Source organism: Arachis ipaensis, chromosome B5 (genome assembly GCF_059453495.1).
Source record: "Arachis ipaensis isolate K30076 ecotype BB chromosome B5, ASM5945349v1, whole genome shotgun sequence".
NCBI classification, from domain to species: domain Eukaryota; kingdom Viridiplantae; phylum Streptophyta; class Magnoliopsida; order Fabales; family Fabaceae; genus Arachis; species Arachis ipaensis.
Window position 1 is genome coordinate 90,951,926 of NC_142440.1, and position 12,329 is coordinate 90,964,254.

The window sequence follows — 12,329 nt, forward strand, 5'->3', positions numbered from 1 at the left end:
CTTTCCAACGATGTATAGAAGTATGGGGTGGACAATGCAACTGAGCTCCCAAAATTGGCATTTTCGAGCACGTTTAAGTGACTTAAACGTTGGCTTAAACGCTGTCAAACCAACCAGCAACCTTGTCACCTTCAATCAAGCTTAACTTGAGCTATAGAGATCCAATTGAGGTGCTTCCAGTTGCGTTAGAAAGCTGACATCCATAGCTTTCCAACGAGGTATAATAGTCTATATTTGGCATCAAATTTGGCAAGGTTGACAAGAGAACAAAGTGACGACTCAAGAAAGGGGGGTGCAACGTTTGAGTGTAGTTTAATGGATCATTATCCTTTTTGGATCAATTATGTCACTCTACCCTTCAAGCAAGCAAGGCCCATCAACAACACCAAATCAAGGCCACAAGAATCATCTAGAATAGTTTATTTCCATTTGATTGTAATTTGCTTTGAATTTCATTTTCATTTTGTAATTTAGGGAGCCTATTTAAAGGCCTTAGTTTCTGCATTTGAGAGAGGACTTTGGGGATTGAGGGGGAATCCAGCCCCTGAGGGGGAAATCGGGGAGAGAACTTTGGATCATTTTCTTTTAGTTTTGTAATTGAATTCAGAGCTATGACTCACTAAACCCCTTTCATTGGGTTAGGGAGCTCTATTGTAATTCAATGAATCAATAATAGTTTTATCTTCTTCTTCAATCTTTTCTCTTGAATTTTGTTAGAAAGCTTCTCGATCTAATTCCATTGGGTAGTTGTCTTGGAAAAGAAACTACCCATAATTGGAATCCTTCGGAACCTTGGGAAAGGAATGGAGGATTCATGCTAGAGAAGCTTTCTCACAGTGAATTGGATTGGGGTTTGGATGGATATTGTGACATGTAATCCTACCAAATTGTGGTTCATGAAACTGTGTGGTATAATCAGTGATCGAGCATCATCTCTTCTTATGAACATTTAAACCAAGAGATTGGGAATTTGTTCATTTTTAGAGAGAATTGGTGAGCCAAGGGATTGGGATCCAATCATATAAGATTGCCAAGCAAAATTCAATGAATGCATTGATTGAGGAAGGAATGAAAATGTTTTGATTCGGAGATCTCAATATCTCCTAACACCCAATGAATTCCCCATTTCTGATCTACCACTTTCTCTTTACATTCTGCAATTAAATTCATGCAATCACCCCCATCCCTTTTAATTTCAGCAATTTAGCTTCTCGCTCTTTAATTCATGCAATTTTACATTCCGCAATTCTCATCTAAATCTTGATTCCGCTCAACTAGAACACACTTCTAATCCGAATTGCTCACTCAACCAATCCTTGTGGGATTCGACCTCACTCTATTGTGAGTTTTTACTTGACGATAACCGGTGCACTTGCCGGAAGGAATTTTGCCGATCGTGCAATTTCCTAAATCGTAGCATAACAAGTTTATGCGCATCAAAGCTCACAAGGAAATTCAACATATTCAAACCTTCTTCCAGAGTGAATGGATCTCAATCAAAACAGAAGTTATTTCTTAGCCATCCAGATGAATTGAGAGGAAGAAGAATTTTGGTTAATTCATATGAATCACAATAGAGCTCCTCCCCCTAATGAGTTGGGGTTCAATGGATCATTGCTCTAAGAAAATTTGCAGGAAATTTAGAACAGAAATGTAAAATTGCAGAAAAATAGAAGTGCAGGAAATTGAAATTGCATAAAGGAAATGAAATTCAATAAAGACTATAATGTAAAAATGACAGAAAAGAAAAGTGTATACAACTCAGAATCCTACACTACATTCCTTAGAGTGTCTAATCCTCTAGGTACCAGAGCCTTCTACTCTACTCCTACTCCTACTGCAGCTACTACTACCCAAGCCTCCTTTCTATCTGTGAAATTAAAGCCTTTTTATAGGCATTCCTAATTTACCAAATAAATTTCAAATTGAAAACAAATTACAAATAAATGAAATTCCTATTCTAACTGTTTCTTGTGCCTTTGAATGATGTCAATGGGCTCTGCTTGCTTTGAAGTTCAAATGGGCTTGGAATAAAGTTTAACTGAATCAGAATTGCACTTCCAGGAGAGTGTATCGTTCATTTGGAGAATGGAGTGCTTTTACACACACGCACACACGTCACCCATGCGTGCGCGCCATTTTGCATTTTGGCACATCCACGCATACGCGTCACCCATGCGTACGCGTGGCCTTCAACATTTGCTCTTGTGATGCGTACGCATGCTATACGCGTGCGCGTCCATATCAGCGCTCTGCAAAAGAGCGTAGCGCTTGGAATAAGAGCGCTCCCCATGCGTACGCGTGGTCTTCAAAAACTTCACTTCCACGCTGCGCTTAGCCCACGCGCTTGCGTGGATTTTCATGAATGCCACACCCATGCGTACGCATCATGCATACGTACGCGTGGTCTTCCAGAATTGTTACTTTGACGCGTATGCGTCACATGCGATTTTTTTTCACCTCCACTATCGCAAGCGCTCTTTGAAAAAGAGCATAGCGCTCTTGCGCCAAGAACGCTCATTGTTTTTAAATAATGGGCCACGCTTTTAAATGCGTGGCCTAAGGTTCCAACGCGTGCTCAAACATCAAAGTGTGTCCAAAATTCTTCTTTTGAGCTTATTTTGTGCTTTTTTGCTTCTTTCTTGCCTGTCATCAATGAAACAGATACATCAAAGCCTTTGCATAATCATCAAATCTTGCATCGTTCATATTATCAACTAAACCTTGCAAAAATCTCATGAAAATGCATAAAATCAACAATGTTTGATTGAATCAGGACAAGCATGAATTTCTCATCCAAGCACTTATTTATTGCCTAAAAATGCATGAAAACCAAGTAAAAAAAGATAAAAATTGCTAGTAAAATAAGCACAAAATGACTTGTCATCACAACATGATGAGCAGATAATTTATACCCTTTTGGCATTGCTTTTATTTCTATCTTATCTTAGTTTTAAAATTTCAAAATTCAAATATTTTTCAAAAAAAAATCATATCTTTTTCAAAATCTCATTTTATTTTATTTCAAATTTCAATTTTCAATTTTCAAAATTTGGAAATATTTTATAAAATTTTTCAAAATAATTTTCCTTTTAGACATAATTTTCGAATTACTTGTCCTATTTTATTATCTTGATTGAAAAATTTTAAGTTTAGTGTTTCCTTGTTGAGAAAGTTTCAATCTTCAATTTTTAAAATCATATCCAAAATTTTTCAAATATTTTTAATTAATTAGTCATTTTAATATTCCAATTTTTATTTTTTTAGTTTTCGAAACTTATATTTTATTTTTCTATTATCTTATTTTATCATATTTCCTTTTAAATTCGGTTATCCTTAATTAAATAAAATAAAAACAAAAATATTTTATTTTCTCCATCATGGACCTAAGTGGAAATGAACAGCCCAGAAGGACTCTGGGGTCATATGCTAATGCCACTAATGCTTCCTATGGGAGTAGTATCTATATACCTCCCATCAAAGCAAGCAGTTTTAAGCTAAATCCTCAGCTCATTATCATGGTGTAGCAAAATTGCCAATATTCCAGTCTTCCACAAGAAGAACCTACTGAGTTTCTGGCACAGTTCTTACAAATTGCTGACATAGTATGTGATAAGGAAGTAGATCAAGATGTCTACAGATTATTACTATTTCCATTTACTGTAAAAGACCAAGCTAACAGGTGGTTAAACAACCAACCCACAGCAAGCATCAGAAAATAGAAACAGTTATCAGACAAATTCCTGAATCAATATTTTCCTCCAAAAAGATGACACAGCTAAGGCTGGACATCCAAGGCTTTAAACAAGAGGATAATGAATCCCTTTATAATGCCTGGGAGAGGTACAGAGGGATGCTAAGAAAATGCCGCTCTGAAATGTTTTCAGAATGGGTGCAGTTGGATATCTTTTACTATGGTCTTACAGAAAAGGACCAAATATTTGTAGACCACTCAGCTAGTGGATCTATACATATGAGAAAGACAATTGAAGAGGCTCAAGAGCTCATTGATACAGTTGCTAGAAATCAATATCTATACTTAAGTAGTGGGTCCTCCATGAAAGAGGAAGCTAATGCAGTATCCACTAAACTTAGTCCTCAAGAACAAGTTGCTGAACTCAATTAGCAATTGCTTATTATAACAAAACAGTTAGCAGAATTTAAAGAGATGCTGCAAGACATCAAAGATGCTAATGAGAATATGGAAAAACACTTGAATCAGACAAGACAGCAGCTATCTAAACAGATAACAGAAGAATGCCAAGCTGTTCAATTAAGGAGTAGAAAGACATTGAATGTCTCAATTCAAAGCAGCAGAAAGCCAAGAAAGGAACAAATGACAGAGGATGACCAGCCCACTGCCCAAAATCCCTCTGAGGATAGTAAGAGCCCAGAGAGGAATGATTCTGGCGTTCAAATGCCAGAAAAGGGTAAGAAAGTGGCGTTAAACACCCAATTCTGGCGTTCAAACGCCACTAAGGGATCAGACACCTACAAGTGCTGATAACAACCCCCTTAAGCAGGCTTCTCCAACCACTTCTGTAGGGAATAAACCTGCAGCAACTAAGGTTGAAGAATATAAAGCCAAGATGCCTTATCCTTAGAAACTCTGCCAAGCGGAACAGGATAAACAATTTGCCCGCTTTGCAGACTATCTCAGGACTCTTGAAATAAAGATTCCATTTGCAAAGGCACTTGAGCAAATACCCTCTTATGCTAAGTTCATGAAAGAGATCTTAAGTCATAAGAAGGATTGGAGAGAAACTGAAAAAGTTTACCTCACTGAAGAATGTAGTGCAGTCATTCTGAAAAGCTTACCAGAGAAGCTTAAAGATCCCAGAAGCTTTATGATACCATGTACATTAGAAGGTGCTTGTACTAAGACAGCTCCATATGATCTTGGGGCAAGTATCAACCTAATACCTGCATCCACTATCAAAAAGCTTGGTTTGAATGATGAGGTTAAACCAACCCGGATATGTCTCCAACTTGCTGATGGCTCCATTAAAATCCCATCAGGCATAATTGAGGACATGATTGTCTAGGTTGGGCCATTCGCCTTTCCTACTGACTTTGTAGTGGTGGAAATGGAAGAGTACAAGAGTGCAACTCTCATTCTATGAAGACCTTTCCTAGCAACTGGACAAACCCTCATTGACGTCCAAAGAGGGGAGATAACCCTAAAAGTCAATGAGGATGAGTTTAAGTTGAATGCTGTCAAAGCTATGCAGCATCCAGACACACCAAAAGACTGCCTAAGCGCTGACATCATTGACTCCCTGGTAGAAGAGGTCAATATGACTGAGAGTCTCGAATCAGAGCTAGAAGGCATTTTTAAAGATGTTCAGCCTGATTTGGAGGAACCAGAGAAAACAGAAGAACCTCTGAAAACTCCTTAGGAAGAGGAGAAGCCTCCTAAACCCGAGCTCAAACCACTACCACCATCCCTGAAATATGTATTTCTGGGGGAAGATGATACTTTTCCTATGATCATAAGTTCTACTTTAGAATCACAGGAAGAGAAAGCACTACTCAGGTGCTAAGGACACACAAGATAGCTCTTGGGTGGTCCATAAATGATCTTAAGGGCATTAGCCCAGCCAGATACATGCACAAGATCCTATTGGAGGATGATGCCAAGCCAGTGGTTCAACAACAGAGGCAGCTGAATCTAGGCATGAAGGAGGTGGTGCAGAAAGAGGTCACTAAGTTACTAGAGACTGGGATTATTTATCCTATTTCTGATAGCCCCTGGGTGAGCCCTGTCCAAGTTGTCCCCAAGAAGGGAGGCATGACAGTGGTTCATAATGAAAAGAATGAACTGGTTCCTACAAGAACAGTTACGGGGTGGCATATTTGTATTGACTACAGAAGGCTCAATACAGCCACCAGAAAAGATCATTTTCCTTTACCATTCATAGACCAGATGCTAGAGAGACTAGCAGGTCATGAATACTACTGCTTTTTGGATGGCTATTTAGGTTACAACCAAATATGCAGTAGATCCTCAGGACTAAGCGAAAACAGCATTCACATGTCCTTCTAGAGTATTTACCTACAGAAGGATGCCATTTGTTTTATGCAATGCACCTGCAACCTTTCAGAGGCGCATGCTCTTTATCTTCTCTGATATGTTAGAAAAATTTTTGGAAGTCTTCATGGATGACTTCTCAGTATTTGGAGACTCATTCAGCTCCTGTCTTGACCATCTAGCACTTGTTCTGAAAAGGTGCCAAGAGACTAACCTGGTTTTAAGCTGGGAAAAATGTCACTTTATGGTGACTGAAGGAATTGTCCTTGGGCACAAAATTTCGAATAAGAGAATAGAGGTGGATCAAGCTAAGGTAGAGGTAATTGAAAAATTACCACCACCTGCCAATGTTAAAGCAATCAGAAGCTTTCTGGGGCATGCAGGATTCTATAGGAGGTTTATAAAGGATTTTTCAAAAATTGCAAAACCTTTGAGCAATCTGCTAGCTGCTGACATGCCATTTGTATTTGATACACAGTGTCTGCAGGAATTTGAAACTCTAAAAGCCAAGCTGGTGACAGCACCAGTCATTTCTACACCAGACTGGACATTACCATTTGAACTAATGTGTGATGCCAGTGACCACGCCATTGGTACAGTATTGGGACAGAGGCATAACAAGCTTCTGCATGTCATTTACTATGCTAGCCATGTTCTGAATGATGCACAGAAGAATTACACGACCACAGAAAAGGAGTTGCTTGCAGTGGTTTATGCCATTGACAAGTTTAGATCTTATTTAGTGGGATCAAAAGTGATTGTGTACGTTGATCATGCTACTCTAAAATATCTCCTCACAAAGCAAGATTCAAAACCCAGACTCATAAGATGGGTGTTGCTTCTGCAAGAGTTTGATATAGAAATAAGAGCCAGAAAAGGGATAGAGAACCAGGTATTACCATGGTTTGCAGACATTGCAAACTACAAAGCTGTGAGATTCATCCCCAAAGAGTACAGTAAACAACAAATGAAAAAGTTGGTTTCTGATGCAAAGTACTACTTGTGGGATGAACCATATCTCTTTAAGAGGTGTGTGGACGGAGTAATCCGCAGATGTGTGCCTAGAGAAGAGGCACAGAAGATCCTATGGCATTGCCATGGATCACAATATGGGGAACACTTTGGAGGTGAGCGAACAGCCACAAAGGTTCTCCAATGTGGTTTCTACTGGCCTACTCTCTATAGAGACTCCTGAGAGTTTGTATGTAACTGTGACAGTTGCCAGAGAGCTGGTAATCTGCCTCACGGTTATGCCATGCCTCAGCAAGGGATCCTAGAGATTGAGTTGTTTGATGTATGGGGTATTGACTTCATGGGGTCTTTCCCACCATCATATTCAAACACTTATATTCTAGTGGCAGTAGACTATGTATCCAAATGGGTAGAGGTAATTGCAACACCCACTAATGATACCAAGACAGTGATGAAGTTCCTCTAGAAGCATATTTTCAGCAGGTTCGGTGTCCCTAGGATACTTATCAGTGATAGAGGCACCCATTTCTGCAATAAACAGCTTGACTCTGCTCTGGTACGATATGAAATTAACCATAAAGTGGCGACTCCATATCATCCAAAGATAAATGGGCAGGCTGAAGTCTCAAATAGATAACTAAAACGAATTATGGAACGGACTGTAAGTACCCGTAGAAAGGATTGGGCAATAAGTCTGGATGATGCTCTGTGGGCATATAGAACAACATTCAAAACTCCTATAGGAACCTCTCCATACCAACTTGTGTATGGAAAAGCCTGTCATCTGCCAGTAGAACTGGAGCACAAGGCCTATTGGGCAACCAGGTTCCTAAACCTTGATGCTAAGATAGCTGAAGAGAAAAGATTACTGATGAGCAGATAATTTATACGCTTTTTGGCATTATTTTTACATAGTTTTCAGTATGATTTAGTTAGTTTTTAGTATATTTTTATTAGTTTTTAATTAAAATTCACATTTCTGGACTTTACTATAATTTTGTGTATTTTTCTGTGATTTCAATATTTTCTGGCTGAAATTGAGGGACTTGAGCAAAAATCAGATTCAGAGGTTGAAGAAGGACTGTAGATGCTGTTGGATTCTGACCTCCCTGCACTCAAAGTAAATTTTCTGGAGCTACAGAACTTCAAATGGCGCGCTCTCAATTTCTTTGGAAAGTAGACATCCAGGGCTTTCCAGCAATATATAATAGTCCATACTTTGAGTAAGGATAGACGATGTAAACTAGCGTTGAACGCCAGTTCCATGCTACATTCTGGAGTCAAACGCCAGAAACAGGTTGCAAAGTGGAGTTAAACGCCAGAAATAGGTTACAAACTGGCGTTCAACTCCAAGAAAGACCTCTACACGTGTAAAGCTCAATGCTTAGCCCAAGCACACACCAAGTGGGCCTCAGAAGTGGATTTCTGCATCATTTACGCATTTTTGTAAACCCTAGTAACTAGTTTAGTATAAATAGGACTTTTTACTATCTTTGTAGGAGATGTTTGATCAGTTTTATGCTATCTTAGACTTTCATGGGGGCTGGCCATTCGGCCATGCCTGGACCATTATCACTTATGTATTTTCAAACGGTAGAGTTTCTACACTCCATAGATTAAGGTGTGGAGCTCTGCTGTTCCTCATGAATTAATACAAAGTACTACTGTTTTTCTATTCAATTCAAGCTTATTCCTATTCTAAGATATCCATTCGCACCCAAGAACATGATGAATGTGATGATTATGTGACGCTCATCATCATTCTCACTTATGAACGCGTGCCTGACAAACACTTCCGTTCTACATGTAAAACAGCTAGAATGAATATCTCTTGGATATCTAATACAGAGGACCGAGTCTGAGATATTAGAATCTTCGTGGTATAAGTTAGAACCCATGGATGGCCATTCTTGAGATCCGAAAAGTCTAAACCTTGTCTGTGGTATTCTGAGTAGGATTTGGGAAGGGATCGCTGTGACGAGCTTCAAACTCGCGAGTGCTGGGCATAGTGACAGACGCAAAAGGATAGTAAATCCTATTCCAGTATGATCGAGAACCAACAGATGATTAGCCATGCAGTGACAGCGCATTGGACCATTTTCACAGAGAGGATGGGATGTAGCCATTGACAACGGTGATGCCCTACATAAAGCTTGCCATGGAAAGGAGTAGGAATGGTTGGATGAAGACAGCAGGAAAGCAGAAGTTCAGAGGAACGAAAGCATCTCTATACGCTTATCTGAAACTCTCACCAATGAATTACATAAGTATCTCTATCCAATTTTACTTATCTTTTAGTATACTATAATCTCTTAATACATTTGAATCTGCCTGACTGAGATTTACAAGGTGACCATAGCTTGCTTCAAGCTGACAATCTCCATGGGATCGACCCTTACTCATGTAAGGTTTATTACTTGGACGACCCAGTGCACTTGCTGGTCAGCTGTGCGAAGTTGTGACAAAGAATTAAGATTATGAACGTGCGTATAAAGTTTTCAGCGCCGTTACCAAGGAATGGAACCGTCACGATTTCTGCGTACCAAGTTTTTGGCGCCGTTGCCGGGGATTGTTCGAGTTTGGACAACTGACGGTTCATCTTGTTGCTCAGATTAGGTAATTTTATTTTAATTTTAAAGCTTTTTATTTCTTATTTTCGAAAAATACAAAAAAAAATTTCTTCTTTTTTTTTCCAAATAATTTTCGAAAAAAACCAAAAAAAATTTAATAAAATCATAAAAACAAAAATTTTGTGTTTCTTGTTTGAGTCTAGTGTCAAATTTTAAGTTTGGTGTCAATTGCATGTTTTAACTTTTCTCTAAAAATTTTTCGAAAACTCATGCATGGTGTTCTTCATGATCTTCAAGTTGTTCTTGGTAAGTTTTCTTGTTTGATCTTTAAAATTTCTTGTTTTGTGTCTTTTCTTGGTTTTCATATGCATTTTTGAATTATTAGTGTCTAAATTTTGAAAATTTCTAAGTTTGGTGTCTTGCATGTTTTTCTTTTCTTAAAAATTTTCAAAAATAAGTTCTTGGTGTTCATCTTGACATTCAAAGTGTTCTTGGTGTTCATCTTGACATTCAAAGTATTCTTGCATGCATCATGTGTTTTGATTCAAAATTTTCATGCATTGAGTCTTTTTGTTGTTTTTCTCTTTCTTCATTAAAAATTCAAAAATAAAAAAAAAATATCTTTCCCTTTTTCTTCTCATAAAATTCGAATATTTGAGTTGACTTTTTCAAAAATTTTTTAAAATTTAATTGTTTCTTATGAGTCAAATCAAATTTTCTATTTAAAAATTCTATCTTTTTCAAATCTTTTTCATTTTTTCTTTCATATTTTCGAAAATTTCAAATTAATTTTCAAAATCTTTTTTCTTATTTTTAGTCCATATTTTCGAATTCAATGTTAACAATTAATGTGATTGATTCAAAAATATTAAGTTTGTTACTTGCCTAATAAGAAAGGTTCAATCTTTAAATTTTAAAATCAAATCTTTTAGTTTCTTGTTAGTCAAGTAATCAACTTTAATTTCAAAATCAAATCTTTTTAAATTTCTTTTTCAAAATCTTTTTCAAAATAAGTTTCAATCACATCATTTCAAAATCAATTTCAAAATCTTTTCTAACTTCTTTTCTAACCTCTTATCTTTTCAAAAATTGATTTTCAAATCTTTTTCAAACTAATCCTATCTTTTTGTTTGAATCATATCTTTTTCAAAACTACCTAACTAATTCTCTCTCTAATTTTCGAAAATCCCTTCCCTCTTTTTCAAAATTTCATTTTAATTAACTAATTATTTTTAATTTTAATTTAATTTAATTTCAATTTTAATTTTAGAATTTTAAATTTAATTTTAAAATATTTTTATTTTATTCTGTTTAATTTTCGAATTATTCTTCTCCCTCACCTCCTTCTATTTATTTATTTAATTACTAACACCCCTCTTCATCTAAGAATTCGAACCTACTCCTAACCCTTGTGTTTGGATTCTCCTTCTTCTATTCTTTTCTTCTTCTACTCACATAAAAGAATCTCTATACTGTGACATAGAGGATTCCATATTTTTTTTTTATTTTCTTTTTTTTCATATGAGCAGGAACAAGGATAAGAACATTCTTGTTGAAGCTGATCCTGAACCTGAAAGGACTCTGAAGAGGAAGCTAAGGGAAGTTAAAGCACAACTCTCTGGAGAAAATCTGACTGAAAATTTCGAAAAAGAAGGAGACATGGCCGAAAATAACAACAATGCAAGGAAGATGCTTGGTGACTTTACTGCACCTAATTCCAATTTACATGGAAGAAGCATCTCAATTCCTACCATTGGAGCAAACAACTTTGAGTTTAAACCTCAATTAGTTTCTCTGATGCAACAGAACTGCAAGTTCCATGGACCTCCATCAGAATATCCTTTTCAGTTCTTAACTGAATTCTTGCAGATCTGTGATACTGTTAAGACCAATGGGGTTGATCCCGAGGTCTGCAGGCTTATGCTTTTCCCGTTTGCTGTAAGAGACAGAGCTAGAGTATGGTTGGACTCTCAACCTAAAGATAGCCTGAACTCTTGGGATAAGCTGGTTAAGGCTTTCTTAGCCAAGTTATTTCCTCCTCAAAAGCTTAGTAAGCTTAGAGTGGATGTTCAAACCTTCAGACAAAAGGAAGGTGAATCCCTTTATGAAGCTTGGGAGAGATACAAGGAACTGACCAAAAGGTGTCCTTCTGACATGCTTTCAGAATGGACCATCCTGGATATATTCTATGATGGTCTGTCTGAGTTATCAAAGATGTCACTGGACCATTCTGTAGGTGGATCCATTCACCTAAAGAAAACGCCTGTAGAAGCTCAAGAACTCATTGACATGGTTGCAAATAACCAGTTCATGTACACTTCTGAAAGGAATCCTGTGAATAATGGGATGCCCATGAGGAAGGGAGTTCTTCAAATTGATACTCTGAATGCCATATTGGCTCAGAATAAAATATTGACTCAGCAAGTCAATATGATCTCTCAGAGTCTGAATGGATTGAAGGAATCATCCAACAGTACTAAAGAGGCATCTTCTGAAGAAGAATCTTATGATCCTGAGAACCCTGCAATAGTAGAGGTGAATTACATGGGTGAACCCTATGGAAACACCTATTGATGACAAGTCATCTTAGCCCATTTTAGCTAGTCTTTTTCTTTAGTTTTCATTAGAATTATGCACTTTCTTGAGCTACAAGCAAGCTAATTGAGTAGATTTTCATGTTTCCCTTGATTGAACCAACCATATGTGAATTCATGCCATTTCATGAGGTTTTGTGCTATATTTGTTGCATATTGTGG

At 37.3% G+C, this 12,329-nt stretch overlaps 1 non-coding gene across 1 annotated transcript; it reads right to left on the reverse strand.

Annotated features, from left to right (window-relative positions):
* Positions 1–11,625: 11,625 nt before the first annotated feature.
* Positions 11,626–11,733, reverse strand: LOC148564936 (small nucleolar RNA R71). Its single transcript, XR_015885614.1, has one exon. It is a non-coding gene; the product is annotated as a small nucleolar RNA R71 (small nucleolar RNA).
* Positions 11,734–12,329: the final 596 nt, after the last annotated feature.